This window comes from Aethalodelphis obliquidens, unplaced genomic scaffold, assembly GCF_003676395.1.
Source record: "Aethalodelphis obliquidens isolate GAN/ISIS:26980383/991018 unplaced genomic scaffold, ASM367639v1 scaffold28, whole genome shotgun sequence".
Lineage (NCBI taxonomy): Eukaryota > Metazoa > Chordata > Mammalia > Artiodactyla > Delphinidae > Aethalodelphis > Aethalodelphis obliquidens.
Window position 1 is genome coordinate 1,107,684 of NW_020837972.1, and position 16,977 is coordinate 1,124,660.

Here is a 16,977-nt window from a genome sequence, read left to right on the forward strand (position 1 = left end):
TCGGTCTTGAAAAGACCCTTAACCGCATTTGCCAGTGGATTCTCAGAAAGTTACTACATCTCAAACAAAACAAAAACAAAAAAAATTTAACCTATCAAGTCTTCCCCCAATTCTCTCCCTCTCTCTTTGGTAAAAATGCACTTTGCTGCATCCCTTCAGGGTTGCTTTTTGCATTTCGCCTGGAATCTTGCTATTTTATATTGCCTGAAAGCTATAGGCACACAGGTTATGAGAACAAGCAGCAGCGGAAACTGAAGGAAACACACACACACACACACACACACACACACACACACACACACACTCCAAATCCAGCTCCCAAACTGAGATCTTGAATTCTCAGGACTAAAAGGGGGCCTCTGGCTTTGTTCTTTCCTGTCTCCCTCCAAATCCATCCACACGGATCACGTGTGTGTGCAAACTAGACAAGCAGCCAAAACCTCTAAAAAGCGTGTGACACCATTTCAAGTTGTCAAATCTTTTCTATCCCTTCTATTTCTCTCTCCCTAAAAAGGGGGGGGGGGTCAACCACACTGTCACGTGGGGCTACATAACCAAAGTCTTTCCTGACCCAGGAATGCCTGCAGGCTGAGGCTGAAACTTGAGAACAAGCCCAGTGTGTCACCCAGCCAACCTCTGCCTACAGCCCAAGGAGCCCACAGCCAATGGACAAAAACAACATTGGCTACAACAAAACTACATGTCTGTCAACCCCAGGGGCCCGATCACCTGAAACAGTGAGACAGAGTCACCCTCGCCACCTCTGTTTCTTTCAGATGACAGCCAGTGTCGCCATGTATGGAGAGGTGCACAAGAAACACACGTTCTCACCGAGATTCACATCCCTCCTACCCCCAAACAACATGGCACAAAAGCAAATTAAGCTACACTCTAAAATGGGAACACAGTTTCCACTTGAGGAGGTGGCAAAGCTGTTACAGAGAAAGAATCTCAAGGAGAGAAAATTTCACTCTGCTCTTGGGGCCAGAACTGAGGTCTGTCCCACCTTCCGGTCCTTGGGACTGCCTCCCGGAAGGGCTGGACCCAAACCACCTCCACTCACACCATTTCTCTCCCCTGAGGGTCTCCAATGGACTCGGGAGCCGAAGCAAATGCCTGTTCTATGTGGTGAATCCCCCAGAGAGGCACTGGGTTGTCCCAGGGCTCTTTCACCATTTTTTCCTGACTTTTGTGTGCTCTGTAGGCTGACTTTTTTCTCTCTGCAATTATCTGAGCTGAGTTGGTAGGGTCAATGGAAAGGAAACCTCCTTCACCTGTGTTAGCTACTGGCCCCTGGAAACAGTGAAAGATGTGCAATCTGGAAAGAGGATGGGCCAGATCATTTCTAGGAGAGGGCCAACCTCACTGCCCAGAAATCCAGGCTTTTGTGTCTGCAGAGGATGTGGTCCCCACCTGCTTGCCAGACTCAGGCCCTCCCCCTCTGGTCAGGGTTGGGCTTCCTTCCAGAACCTCTCCCTGCAATCTCCAGGATGCATCTCAGAGATGGCACAGTAAACCCTCCAAGAGCCTCCTTTCATGTTTAAAAACAATGCAGCTCTTTCAAGAGGCTACAACAATCAGAAGCTGATGTGTCACCACTCAACACCAGGAGCATACCCTTCACGTTCACTTTTCCTTTATGGCGCAGACTCAGAGATGGTCAGCAGACAGTTCCATACCCGTAAATGGGCTGATGCCAAGCCATTTTTTCGCCCTTTCATGATATTGCATGTAGATTCATCCAAAGCTATTAAAAATTAATTACCCGCCAAGAAGCCTTGAATCAAAAGTCAACATTTACAATTTATTAATTACCATGGTCCCTGGCATTAGAGACTCATTATACTAGAGCTGCAGTGCTAATCTAATTTTACATGAAAGGGGACGTGTAATTGCAGGAGCTCTGCAAGTCTGAGCCATAGCAAAATCATTTTATGCTCCCCTTTGAGTCTGTCAGAGTCAATCATACCAAAGGCCTTGGCTGGTTTGTCAGCCACCCCAGAGCACATTCAGCCTTCGGACAGAGAGCCCCCCGAGTGAAAGGGGCAGAATGTGGCCTAGAGGCCAGGGCCCGGCTCTGAGCACACCATCCACCACCTGCTCACCATGCTGCAGAGGGCTGGGGGTTCCCTACTGAAGGTGATCCTTGGAGGAAAAGGCTCCCTGGGAACTCGGTGGGATTCTGCACCTTGTGCCTCAGCAGCGATTTCAGAGGGATTGACGAGGCACTGGGGAAACAGAGGATCGAAGGGGCCGGTGTCACTCCTTTCGCTCCCTTTTCCTAACCCGCAGGACACTTTGCGGCTGATCAAACTGTCCCCACTATCACCATCACCACTGTCACCTGTATTGGTGCCACACGGGCCACACACGGTGCTGACACTGTACACAGACTCACAACAGCCCGATTCTTCAAATAAAGGAATGGGGCTGAGTGGGAAGGGGGGTTGGGTTAGATCATTTGTCCCAGGTCATGTGGCTAGAAAGTGACATGGCTGGGAACCCAGCTCAGTTGGGTTCTGGTACTACAGACACCATGAGGAACAAACAGGACCCAGAGCCTGGCTCTGCCCCCTGAAGCTCTCTCATATCCCAGTACTTCTCTCCTTCCCCACTGCCTCCACCTCTGGCCAGCGCCACCTGCCACCTGGATCCGCTGGTCCCTCTGCCACTGTCCAGCGTCACTCTGACACATTCTCCACCCTGCAGCCAGAGGAATAGAGCTGAGAGTGCCAGACTCCAGCCAGCAGCCCTTGGGACCCAGCGGGGATTCCGGCTGGGAAGGCCTTTCACGATCCATGATCTGGTCCCTGCTGGTCTCTCCAGTCTCACCTTGGGACATCCCTTCCCGCCACCACCCCTCCCTGCTCCTGCCACCTGAGAACTGTCTGCAGCTCAGGACGGCCATGCTCTCCTCCACCTCTGGGCCTCACTTTCACTGTACTCCACTCACCTTCACCAGGATAATTCCTCCTTGCCCTTTGGGTCTCAACTTATGTATCACCTCCTCCAGGGAGCCTTCCCTGACCATCCAGACTGGGTTAGGTTCCCCTCCTCATGCTTCCTTTGCCAGGGTGAAGCATCAGACACAATCCACCATGATTTTCTGTGGATCTGTCTGCCTCCCCCCAGCAGGCAGTAATGTCCCTGGCTGCAGAGACCCATTTTGTTTTCCACTGAATCTTTTTTTGTTTTTTTTAATAAACATATTTTTGGCTGTGTTGGGTCTTCGTTGCACCGAGCGGGGGCTACTCTTCATTGCAGTGCACAGCCTTCTCATTGTGGTGGCTTCTCTTGTTGTGGAGCAGGGGCTCTAGGCACACGGGCTCAGTAGTTGTGGCTCATGGGCTCTAGAGCGCAGGCTCAGTAGTTGTGACGCACGGGTTTAGTTGTTCCACAGAATGTGAGATCTTCCCAGACCAGGGCTGGAACCTGTGTCCCCTGTGTTGGCAGGCATATTTTTAACCACTGTGTCACCAGGGAAGCCCCTCCACTGTATCTTTATCTCCTAACACTGTCTGGCACAGAGAGATGTGCAGTAAGGATTTATTGTATAATAAAATATAATAACCTCCATAAAATTTAGCATGAAAGCAAGTTTTCTAACTCAGAAATATTAAGCACTAATATGTGGAAGTCACTGGCTGCTCCAGATCTATGATTAAAACTATTCAAAGGGACTTCCCTGGTGGCGCAGTGGTTAAGAATCTGCCCGCCAAGGCAGGGGACACAGGTTCGAGCCCTGGTCCGGGAAGATCCCACATGCCGCAGAGCAACTAAGCCCGTGCGTCACAACTACTGAGACTGTGCTCTAGAGCCCGCGAGCCACAGCTACTGAGCCGCATGCCTAGAGCCCGTGCTCTGCAATAAGAGAAGCCACCGCAATGAGAAGGCTGCGCACCACAACGAAGAGTAGCCCCCACTCGTCGCAACTAGAGAAAGCCTGCATGCAGCAACGAAGACCCAACGCAGCCAAAAATAAATAAATAAAACATAAAAAAAAAAACGTAAGCTGATTCTAAAATTTACATAGAAGGGGAAAATCCCAATAAATTTTTGAAATTAAAGAACGAGGAAGGATTTATCCTATCAGCTGTCAAACTAGACTATAAAGCTACAGGGAGTAAACTGTGGGATACGGGTGCAGGAATTGACAAAGAGATCAGTGGAGACCAGAGTGTTCAGAAACAGAATAAATTCTGTTGAGAACATTAGATATACTTTTGGAAAACAAAATTAGATGCCTACCTCACACCTTGCACAAAAACAAATTCCAGAGGATATAATTTAAAATACGCTTGCTAACAGTCCCTTCTTTCCCAAGTGATTCAAATGGCACCTTTATCACTAAGTGAATTCCCATAGGTACATAAATCTATTTCTGGAGACAGCATTCCGGTTTTTAGAATGAAAACCAAGGCTTTTCACCTACAACATTTAAATAAGCAACCACAGATCCAAATTCTAAAAATGCTGTCCCTGCTTCTGAGGCAGCTTCATGAGGGGAAATAGTCATTCTGCAGATCTCACACTCTGAGGGTCACTTTCAATTAATGCAGTCCTGAGTGATTATGGTGGTCATTTCTCAGACAGAGCTGTCCACTCTATCACTGCCTGGTTGACCCAAGTAGGCAGGGCTCTGGGAAGCTTCTGGGCCCCAGGGGCGATGCTGGCAAGGAACACCAGGTTGAGAAAAGGCACATTTTGCATCAAGATGCCACAGTTTTTCTATATATTTCCAAAAGTAACGGATCTCCATAAATTGCATTCTTTTCCAAACATTCCCAAAGGCAAAGATTTTACATGATCAGTCATATTTTGGGAGCTACAGTATTAGCAGTACTGCAGCGTTATTCGTTTACCTTTAGCTGGAAATATGATCTCTGAACAAGCCTCCCTGCCACTGAGATGTGGTATTTCAGGCCCCGAGGGAATGAAAAGAGGCAGAACCTGTATCTACAGTGAGCTGCCTTCAGTGGTCCACCCCCCATGCCAGGGGTACTGATGAATACGACCTGTACACAGGTCCCCTGTTCTTTAAAGCAAAGAGGACATATAAGACGCTGTAATGCCTGAGAAAACATGCAATCATTTTTAAAATGCAAAATGAGTGTGTTCACCAAGAAAACCTGTGTTCAACACTTCCTCAGGTTGTCCTGGGTGGCTGACTCAGCCTCTCCAAGCCTGGACTCTCTCACACTTCTTGTGGTGGTATAAAATGGTGCAAACACTTTAGAAGACAATTTGGTAGTTGCTTAAAAAGGTGAACATTGGGACTTCCCTGGTGGTCCAGTGGTAAAGAATCCACCTTCCAATGCAAGGGATGCAGGCTTGATCCCTGGTCAGGGAACTAAGATCCCACATGCCGCAGGGCAACTAAGTCTGCCGCAACTACTGAGCCCGCGTGCCTCAACCAGACAGCCCACATGCCACAAACTACAGAGTCCACGCACCCTGGAGCCCTTGTGCCATGACTGGAGAGAGAAAAAAAAACCGCATGCCACAACTAGAAGCCTGTGCCACAGTGAAAAATCCTGCATGCCGCAACTAAGACCTGACGCAGCCAAAAAAATAAAATAAATTAAAAAATTTTTTAATTAAAAAAGTTAAACATCCATTTACCCTATGACCCAGGCATTCCACCCCTAGCTATTTATCCATGAGAAAAGAAAGCACATGTCCATGCAAACGCTTGGATGTAAATGTTCATAGCAGCTCTATCTGCAATAGCCAAAACCCAGCAACACCCCAACTGTCCACCAACAGGCAACGGATAAACTGTGGCACATCCCATGATAGAATACCATGAAAGGAAAAAATTAGTGATGTGTGCACAGCATGAGGGGATTTCAAAACAGTTATACTGGGTGAAAGAAGTCAAATGGAAAGGAAATATACTGGACAAGTTCACTTGTATACAATTCCAGAAAATGCAAACTCTGTTGTGCCTGAAAGCAGGTTAGTGTGGCCTGGGGAGGTAGAGGTGGGAAGAGCTCAAGAGGATTTACAAAAAGGCACGGGGATGATGGATACTGTCCCTAATCTTGACTGTGGTGGTGGTTTCACAGGTACATACATATGCCAACCCTTATCAATTTGTACACTTTAAATATAGGCAGTTTACTGCATGTCAATTATGCTCAGTAACAATGTTTTAAAAACACACACACACACACACACACACACACACACACTGAAGACAAAAAAGAATGGTTGTTGGTCAAACCGTGATGCTGTATACCTTAAACTTATACAATGCTGTATGTCAATGATATTTCAATAAAACTAGAAAAAAATAAAGTAAATGAATGTGTCAAATCAACACACTGTACACCTTAAATTTACACAATGTTATATGTTAATTATATCTCAATTTTTAAAAAGGAAAGCTAATTTTTAAAAAGTGAGGGACTTCCCTGGTTGTCTAGTGGCTAAGACCCTGCGCTCCTAAGGCAGAGGGCCCAGGTTCGATCCCTGGTCAGGGAGCTAGATCCCACATGCCACAACTAAGAGTTCGCATGCTGCAGCTAAATATCCCTCACGCCGCAACGAAGATCCAGCATGCCTCAACTAAGACGCGGTGCAGCCAAATAAATGAATGAATAAACAAATAAATATTACAAAAAGAGAGAGAGAGAGAGAGGCTGTCCATAGAGAAACCCTGTGCTCCACACCCTCCAGCTGGGGCAGCTACTGCAAGCCACCAAGGCCACGAGACCTGTCACCTCCGTGTGGTCAGACCTCCCACATGCCACTGCTGAAGGCCCAGCTGTCCCCTGGGCCCCACCTTCCCTAACTGGGCAGACCCTGCCTCCCCCGTCAGCCCACACAAGGCCAGTGTACCAGCCACGTTGGTCATGGCCACACATGGCCAACATTCACGTTCCCCAGGGAATCCCCACCCAACCAGCCAGGACTGACCGTTGCGTGAGGCAGAGGTGTTCTTTAGATAGAATTCAATTTGTGATTGCAGATTATCTTCTTTAGCTGCTTTTAGGCAAAGAGACAGCAGCACTACGGCCAATAAAAATCCCACTCACATGCTCTATTTCCCACTCCCTGAGGTTCAATGCAGTAAAACCGAGGCTGTTCTAAGAAGGCAGGTGCGTGCCTGGGCTCTGGGGAAGCTGCAATAACTCTTTCATGCTCCAGGGCCAGATTCTAACTAAGCAAAGCTCCCTGTTCCTGGATGCCCCCACCAGATAACAAACAAAACAATCCTTGCCTGTTTTTGCTCTGCACTGTGTTCTCATCCAGGGGATGCAGCAAGGCACAGCTTTGAAGCTGCAAAAGTCTACATTTGAATTTCGGCACCGCTATTCATTCACTCATTCATTTCCTGAGCACCTACTGTGTTGCAGACCCTGCACTCTACTCGGAGCCGACAGTCTAGTTGAGCGGACAGATGTTGATCAAAGCGTCACCACTTCCTAACAGTGATCTCAGGCAAGGCGCTGAGGTTGCCCCTGTGTCCGTGCCTTCCTCTCAGCGGACTGTTCACGACTCATTGAGCCGGTGCCTTAGCCGTGCCTGCACCAGACCCAGACCGCCCAGGGTCACCCTCAGCATCTGGGTGCGGGGAAAGGAAATGGGGTATGTTCCTTAATGGGTCTCCTTCCCTCCAAGTGGGCCCGGTCAGAATGCTTCAACCCACTTGCAATCAGTCATCTTACACAAAGAAACCAAGAGTTAGCGTGTGTCTGGGAAGTGCAGGCTCCAGTGGAGACTTGAACGGTGGGTACCCTGGCCGAGAGACCCCCCCCAGGACCCGCCTCTCCACACCCACAACTCAAGTTGGGGTCTGAGCCCAAGGACAAATGACTCAGTGTGTGGCAGGGACCACGGCATTAACTAAACACAGGAACCATGGAAGGCAGGGGCTGGGGGCTGAGGGAGAGTGGGGAACTGTTTTCCATTATTAGCACTATTTTCACTCCTCCTTTCCTACGTGTATGTATGAGTGGGACCAAAAAAATCCATTTTTAATTTTAAAATAAAATTGGTACATGGCATTTACTTTTGGGTTGCTTGAAATGTGGTGATGTGACAGAAGTTAGATCCATAAATACAAAAGGGATTAAATTAAAAGGGTTTAACGGTATTTTAGTGGCCTGGGTGCACTGCAGCGGAATGTGGAAAATGGCAGTCACAACCCTGTGGCATTTGTCCCCATCTCACAACTGATGGGGTCGTTACGCGGTAGGGGCTGAGCTGAGGAAAACGCACTGATGAGAGTTTCAGCAGCTATGCCACCCACTGGTGACTGAATGTGTCCCCAGGACCAGCTAATGGATAATCACATGGCCATTTTCTGAGAGGAGATGGATCATTGAGGCATGTTTACTGCCAAAGCACTGGCACTGGAATCCAGAAAAAACGATACTGGGCGACTCACAGTTTTTAAATAACACTAAATAACCGCACCTTTCTTCTCACCGTGAGTGGCCATGAGCCCATAAGGACTGAGTGCTCGGCCTGAGCCATCATTCAGTTCAGGCACCTTCATTTGGTTTTAAATAGACTGCACACAGATTAAGGGTTTTTGCTTCATATTAAACGAGAATCTGACTGGCACACGTGAAATACACATGTAAGAGGAAAAATCATGAGCCAAGGGATACTGAAGAGCAAGAGGCACGTCTGAAGCGTGGGGATGAGCTGGTTTCTGTGTAACAGAGGAGCTGGGCGGGAACGCGAGGCGGATAAGGAGCAAGGGGCAGGACTGCGCAGGGGGGCCAGGGCAGGGCACCCAACCACCAACGGGGCCACGGTCCTTCTGCCTTAGGGCCCCCAACCCCCAAGCACATGACTGAACTCTCCTCTGTCCCCTTGGCTCTATCACTACTTCATTCTGGAAGGAAACTGGATACACTTTTTTAAAAAAAGTGCTGCCTGTCTTTCCGCAGCTCTCCTAGGAAAGGGCAGTATGTGCGTTCCCGTTACTTGGAGTCACATCTGTCCAGCTCCCACAGCAGCAAGTGCAGCCCTGGAAGCGCAGGGAGGCCCAGGCGGCTGAGGCAGGAAGGTGGCAGAGCTGGCTGGGACCACCTTTTGGAAGCATCTGTCAAACGTCTGTGGGATGTGCTGGTGGCGGGCACAGAGAGTGAGTAGAAGGTCATGTTGGCCCTCAAAGAACCCACAAGCCAAACCACCAAGCGGCTATGATCATGCGCCCCATGAAAAAGTTTGATCACCCCCAGTATATGAATAATTATTTCTAGATCATACACATGCTGTGCTACTGCTACTTGACTTATGCTTTATGATCATGTGCCCTCCGGGTGAGGGACCGGCACTCATCCCCTTCTTGGAAACAACGAGGCTACAGGAAAGTGGAATCAAGAGCCACAACACCATTGCACCCCTACCCAATGCAACTTTTCCTAGGAAGGTACTAGAGAAGAGAGGGAGCTACATGCATGACATGGTCCATGGGGCGTTACATTTGTAACAGGCCACAACTGGAAGCTGCCTGAGCGTCCAGCCAAAGGACGACAGGGTAAGAAAACTGGGGCCACAGGCTCTCCACAGAACAGAAGCCAAGCATAAAAAATGACAAGCGAGGCTGCAGAACATTCGCCCAGAATACTGATGCTGTAAAGCCGAGTGGAAGGTGGGCTCTCCGCTGTGTGTGGGTGTGTGCGGTGTGAGTGGGGAAGGAATGGCAATGGCTGGATCATGGCAATGTTTTCATTTCTTCTTTTAAATTGCCTTTGCTATCACTGTAATGTTTTAATAGCATAGAAAGTCAAGTTTAAGTAAGAGCAGCGGATGATTTTTCTCACCAGTTCCCTCTTCCTCCCTCCCCTCCAAAAGACAGTATGGATCTCCTCCCACAGCTTCCCCAGTTTCCAGACTGATGAGTGTGTCTGAGAACCAAGCCTGGCTCCTCCTCTGACGGGGCCTTCTGTCTTCCTGCTCATGAGGCTGCGGTCATCACTCTCCCCGACAGTTCCATGCCCTCCTTCAGCAGAAGGGCTACGTGGGCTCTCACTGTAGGTGCCACGGCGTTTTTCTCCCACATTCGGTTATCCGTTGATGGCCTTGAGCAGTGATCGCATCTGGGAGACCCTGAGCCCAATGCAACGGGGGCATTTCTGCACAAATGGAAGAGCAGCAGCGCTCCTGGATAAGTTATGGCAAAGGCTCACAGGAGAGTATTTGTGGGCGTACCTTAACCACGCCGTGCATTTTCTGCTAAGGGAGCGTTAACTGGAACAACCTTTATAACTCGCCAACAGCATCAAAATGGAAAGCATGCACTTGACCCAGTAATCCTTTCTCTAAGAATTTACTGTCAGGAAATAATCACACCAGGGCAAAAAAAAAAAAAGAGGAAGAAGAGGAAGGAGGAGGAGGAGGAGAAAGGGGAAGAGGAGAAGAAGAACAAGAAAGAAAAAAATGAGCACAGAAATGCTTGTCCAGTGCTTTTCTAGATAATAGGGAAACACTGCAAGCAACCTGAATGGCTAAAAAATGTTTCATTAAATTATGCTATATCCATTTGATGGAATATCATGCACCATTAAAAATGACATTATAATTAGATATTCAAACAGGTGATAACATTAAAGAATTATTATTTCAGGTGTGATAGTGGTCTCAAATTGATGCTTTAAAAAGAGTCCTTGTTTTTTAGAGACACACATAAAATGTTTGCAGATGGGGTTTGGTTTAAAATAATGGCAGAGGGAAGCAGATTAGTGGTCGCCAGGAGCAGAGGGAAGGGGGGAATAGGGAGTGGCTGCTAATGGGCATGGGGTTTCCTCTGGGGTGATGAAAATGTTCTAGAACTAGATAGAGGTGATGGTTGCACAACATTATGAATGTGCTAAATGTCATTAATGGTGAATTTATGTTATGTGTATTTACCACAATAAAAAAATAATAATGGGGGAACCAGATGACGGAGTGTGATGAAATAAGATTGGCCATAGATTGATAATTGTTGAAAGGCAAGTGATAAGAACATGGGACTCTACATGTGTACAAGTATGTTATATATACATGTATGTAGCTCATTAGAAAGTTTCCATAATAAAAAGTGATGCCATAGATGCACATTTATTGCATGGAATGCCCACAACATGTTGAATTTAATGAGCCAGTTACAAAACTGCATATTGGGACTTTTCCCAGTGGTGTGAAATTACATATCTAGATCCAAATGCATATATACGCATAAAGAAATGTTTGGAATGCTGTTCAGCAAAGGTTTAACAATGATCATTTCTAGGTTAGTAAATTTGAGATTTTTCTCCCTTTGGTCCATTTTCCAGTATGATTTGCAGTTTTCTTTTTCCATTCAGTCTTTTTACAAAACAATAAAGATTTTTTTCTTAAAAGGCAGAAATGTTTAAGAACACCCTTTTTACCTCCTGCATTCTCACAGAATGGTCCTGGAAAATGGCAGATTCCTAACAAAAGCCACCTGGCTAGCTTGACACCTGGGTACTTGCTCAGTGGCAACGCCCTCTGCAGTGTACATCTCCCCATGGGGGAGCTGAGGAGGGCCCACCTGGACACCCCTGTCAATGATGACAACCCCAGCAATGACTCCTGCAACTCTTTCTCCTGCACATGTTCATCTGGCCTCTCTCAGCCACCCTGTGAAGTCGCCTGGGCCAGGACTGGGACCGTCCCTACTTCACAGACGAGGAAGCGAAAGCCGGGGGCCTGCCTACACCACACATCTGAGCAGCCGAGGCAGGACCAGCCCAAGGGGACCCTTCCTTCTCCCAGGAGCCACCCTTTGTTGGGGGTCAGGACCCAGGCGCTGGGGCCTGGGGCTGGCCCTCCACTCGGGAGACGAAGACCACTACACATAATCTTGCACAGGTGCAACTCAGACCCCTGCATTATCACACACAGCCAAACGTCTCCAGCCGCCACTCAGATCACGTGAACATCAGCCAGAGGAGGGATAACTACAGTGACTGCTGCTGGACAGCCCACTGCGAAGGACACAGCTGCTCCCGCGGTGGTGTCTCCGGCTGAGCTGCCTGGAGTCACACATAGTCCCTCCTGACCTCTCACGCTCCTGGTAATGCCCTTTGGAAGGACGCTCTCCAAACTTGGCTCTGTGAGGACCCCCACAATTTACCTGCACCCAGAGCATACGGACCAAAGGAGCCACCAGGCCTGGCCAAAGCACCAGGCACCCACTCCTCACACTCATTCTCTCACTCATTCTCCCTCCCTCCCTCCCTCCATCCCTTCCATCATCCACCCAACAGTTCTGCGTGCCTACTCTGAGATGAGCCCGGCCTGGGCGGCGGGATGACCAGGGAAGTCAGACGTTAAATAGATGAGAGCACCATGAATAATACCGACACTATGGTGAATGCTCAAAAGAGAGGCACCAGGGGCCAGGAGGGCACCCACGGCGGGTGGGAAGCAGACCTGGGGTGGGGAGTCAGGAGGGGGTCCTGGAGAAAAGGCTTCATGACATAAGAACAGCCATCAAGTGTGAGAGACCCCACAGTGCACAGAGCTCATGCCGCTGTCCACCTGCCCAGGGGCTCTTGTCGTTTCCCCTCTGCAGAGAGGAACCTGAGTCCAGAGAGGACGTCACTCAGCGGAAGAGAGGGAGAGCCAGACCTCACAACGGCCTCAAAGCCAGGCCTAACCAGTCACAGGTGTGCCCGGAGCTGGCAGGGCTGCCTCCGGGATGTCTGGGCTCGAGGGTTTCTGTGGCCAAGTCCTGAAGGTGACACTTCTGGCTGCGCTCACAAAACGTCTATGAAGAGGAGTTCTCTGCGAACACAGCTGCCTCATCAGTGACAAGACGTCCCGTGGGCCAGTGCAACCTCCCCACTCCTCGTGCTTTAACGGAGATGAGGAAAGATGGGCTCACAGTAGTGGTACTTCGCCCCAGGCAGGCAGAAGGCCCTGACTCAGGAGCCTCATTAAAATGGAAATTCCATTCCTCAAGAGAAGCTACCTCATCTCCGAGCAACCCAGTGTTTCCGACTGTCTTCCAGAGAAAAGAGAAATGTAAGGTGGGTGCCAGTGGGAGAGAAAAACCCACCACTTTCATCTAAAACCAGAACTCGCCCACTGGAAGCCCAGCTTGCAGTCTCCGCCCTGGTCCCGCACCAACCCATTACAAGCATTTCCTCCTGCTCTAGAGGGAGGTGTCCAAGGCCGACTCCTGCCTGGGTGGCTGCATTGGGACCAGCTCTCTCGGCATGTGGCTACACGCTGGCCCCGCTTTGCTCTAACCCACTCTCACCTGGACTGAGGTGGCTCACAAGTGTATGGTCTGTGCACACCAAACACGTGGGGACTGGATGGAATATTCCTTCTGCCTCCAGGCGCAGAGGGCCTGTGCACGGGCACAGCCTCAGTCCTTTCTGTGGGAGGAGAAGGGACCCAGGATGTGGTGGCCCCTGGAGAGCAATGCCAGCTAAACACGGTCAAGTGCAAACCCAGGCTGAGTCTGGGAAGCCTTCCAGCGAGCTGTCCCCACTGGCTTCCTTTTGTGTGTGTGTCTGGGGGTGGGGGTGGGGGAGGGGGGAGATGGTAAAAAGGGCCAGGCCCTGACCCTCGCCTTGGCCCGAGCCCTTGCCACCCTCAGGTCAGCCTCCATTTCAAAGCCAATCCCGATCTCAGGTGAAAGCTCTGCACCAATGGTTTTCAAACCTTTTGTACAGGTTTCTCTACAAACCTATTTGAAAGAGACCAGCAGACACAGGACAAGGAAAGCTACTGGGGCAGACACGGTGGGAGGAGGCCAGCCCAGAGCCCCACCCACCGGCACCCTCTCCTGAGCAGGGTGGCAGCTCGCCTGGCCCCAGGTGCAGGCATCACACCGAGGCCCTGCGTCGCTGGTGCTCTGTGCCCAGTGTGTGGACGGGGCACCAGCCTCCATTGGGCCCAGCTCTTCCTATGCTCACAGGGCCTCCCTGGCAACCCCACCTACCTGTGAGGGGCCTCTGAAGCTTCTGTGCTTCCTGCCCCTGCCTCCAGGGGACGTGTCTTATCCCCCAAGGATTCCCTTCCACAATCTGTGGTTGTTACACCAGCCTGCCCACCTCGCCTCCCTCAGAGCTGGGTCCTGGCTCTCCACAGCTCCCTGGCCTGGGCTGGGCACAGGAGAGAGCAGCCACAGAGCATGCGGAGCACGAACAGCCCATCCAGCTGCTGCTTGCCCTCACCTTCTCTTTCCTGAGCCAACTCCTGGGGGTGGCAGTGAGGGACCACTCCACGGAGGTTAGAGGTGCTCAGAGAAGAGGTCACATCTCAGGGAGACCCAGAAGAGTGGGCAGGATTTCACACTCCCTCATTAAACACGTTCAGGTCGCCCCTCAGGTGTGGCCATGACCCCCACCCCGAGCTGCACCTGATGTGAGCAGGGCTGGAGACCTGCTCCAAGCCGCTCCGGGTTCCCTTGCCCAAGAATTTGAATCTGGGGCACAGAGACAGCAGCCACGAGGCCGAGCCAGCCAGGGCAGGTCAGAGCCCCTGGGAGAATGAAGATATAGAGGAACAAAGAAGCCAGTCCATAGAAGGAACGGTAACAGAGGGGACATGGGAGAGTCCCTGTAGGGTGCTGCATAAGCTCTACTTTTACTGAGGACACTCTGAGTGGGTTTTTGTTCCCTGCCACCAACTGACCCTGAATAGAAGACCATGAAAAAAAGAAAAGAATTAGAAAACAGGTCCCTGTCTATAAAGGCGTTTCCAGTGCAGTGAGGAGACATCCCCACAGGCATGATACCACTGCAGGCAGACCTACTGTCAACTAAGTCAGCAGTCCCCAACCTTTTTGGCACCAGGGACCGGTTTCACGGAAGACAATATTTCCACGGGCCGGGGGGGGGGGGGGGGGATGGTTTGGGGATGATTCAAGTGCATTACATTTATTGTGCACTTTATTTCCATTATTATTACATTGTAATATATAATGAAATAATCATACAACTCACCATAATGCAGAATCAGTAGGAGCCCTGAGCTTGTTTTCACTTGCCACTCACTGATAGGGTTTTGAGACGAGTCTGCAAGCAGTTGATTTATTATGGTCTCTGTGCAGTGAAACCTCTCTGCTAATGATAATCTGTATCTGCAGCCACTCCCCAGCGCTAGCATCACCGCCTCAGCTCCACCTCAGGTCATCAGGCATTAGATTCTCACAAGGAGCACGCAAGCTAGATCCCCCGCATGCGTAGTTCACAGTAGGGTTTGTGCTCCTATTAGAATCTAATGCCGCCGCTGATCTGACAGGAGGCAGAGCTCAGGCAGTAATGTGAGCGATGGGGAGCCCTATAAATACAGATGAAGCTTCTCTCGCTCACCCGCCCACTGCTCACCGCCCGGTTCCTAACAGGCCACGGACCAGTACTGGACTAAGGAGCCAGCTGAAGAGCCAGGGTTGGTGGGTGGTAATAACGACTGGTATTGCTCAGCTGTGCCACACAGTCCCTCTCCCAGGGCAGCTTGGAGCAGATAGCCAGCCCTGCCCTGGTCCCTTCAGGAGTGGGTGGAGGGTGGGGACAGGGTCTGAGGTTTTTTTATTATTGTTGTTGTTGCTGTTATTATTTATCCTTACCACCATCTCAGGATATAGGCATTATTCCTCCCTTTGAGGAGCAAAAAAATTAAGGCTTAGAGCGGTTGAGGGCCTCGTCCGAAGTCACACAATGGAAAAGACAAAAACTCTAATTCAAAAAGATGCATGCACCCCAATGTTCACAGCAGCACTATTTACAATAGCCAAGACATGGAAGCAATCTAAGTGTCCACTGACAGAGGAATGGATAAAGAAGATGTGGAATACATATGCAATGGAATATTACTCAGCCATGAAGAAGTAAAATAATGCCATTTGCAGCAACATGCATGGACCTAGAGATTATCATACTAAGTGAAGTAAGTCAGATGGAAAAAGGCAAATATCATATGATATCACTTATTTGTGTAATCTAAAAAAAAGATATAAATGAATTTATTTACAAAACAGAAACAGACATAGAAAACAATGTTATGGTTACCAAAGGGCAAATGGGGGGGAGAGGGATAAATTAGGAGTTTGGGATTAGCGGATACACACTACTATATATAAAATAGATAAATAATAAGGGCCTACTGTACAGGACAGGGAACTACATTCAATATCTTGTAATAATATATACTGGAAAAGAATCTGAAATAGAACATATATGTCTATATATATACAGATATATATAGATAGATACATATATATAACTGCATCAGTTTGCTGTATACCTGAAACTAACACAACATTGTAAATCAACTATACTTCAATAAAAACATTGTTTTAAAAAGTTACACAATGACTCAAAGCAAAGCCAGGATCCCAAATTTTGCACTGCTTTTACTAAGCCACGCCCCTTCACACCATCATGCAAATGAGATTCAGCAACTGCCCAGGGCGGCAGGGTTGTGGGGGGGAGGGGAACAGAGCCCCACCTTCCAGTTCCACAGCCCAGAATACCTAGCCTTGACCTTTCAAAGTTTACCTCCAAATCAAAGTTCAAGCTGGCGAAGTTAAGTGCAGGAGGATCCCAGGAAGATATTCTAGCCCTGCTCACCTTGGGTTCAGGACACATGCTGTATTTTGGAACCAGTGACACAATGAGCTGCCAGCCCCACCTGCATCAGAGGCTTGGCACTCATGCCCACAGATCCTCGAGCAGGTTAACATCTAAATGGCAACAAAGCATAAGCCTTCTGAATCTGGTAATTACAAAGGTAAGTGCTATAGTTACAAAGGTTAGTTACAAAGGAAGCAGGGTAATTGCCCTGGCAGGAAAATGATGCTTAAAGCATTTTTTTTTTTAACATCTTTATTGGAGTATAATTCCTTTACAATGGTATGATAGTTTCTGCTTTATAACAAAGTGAATCAGCTATACATATACATATATCCCCATATCTCCTCCCTCTTGCTTAAAGCATCTTAATGGTAAGAATGTACCAAATGTAGACAAGTGACTTTTTTGTCTACTTTTT

General features: G+C 49.0%; 1 protein-coding gene and 1 non-coding gene across 3 annotated transcripts in view; one reads left to right on the top strand and one right to left on the bottom strand.

Moving 5' to 3' along the window:
- OSBP2 (oxysterol binding protein 2) overlaps positions 1 to 16,977 on the bottom strand; it is a 139,503-nt gene that overhangs the window by 90,350 nt on the left and 32,176 nt on the right. The gene's annotated exons all lie outside the window — the stretch shown is intronic.
- On the top strand, positions 6,414 to 6,486 carry TRNAR-CCU (transfer RNA arginine (anticodon CCU)). Its single transcript has one exon. It is a non-coding gene; the product is annotated as a tRNA-Arg (tRNA).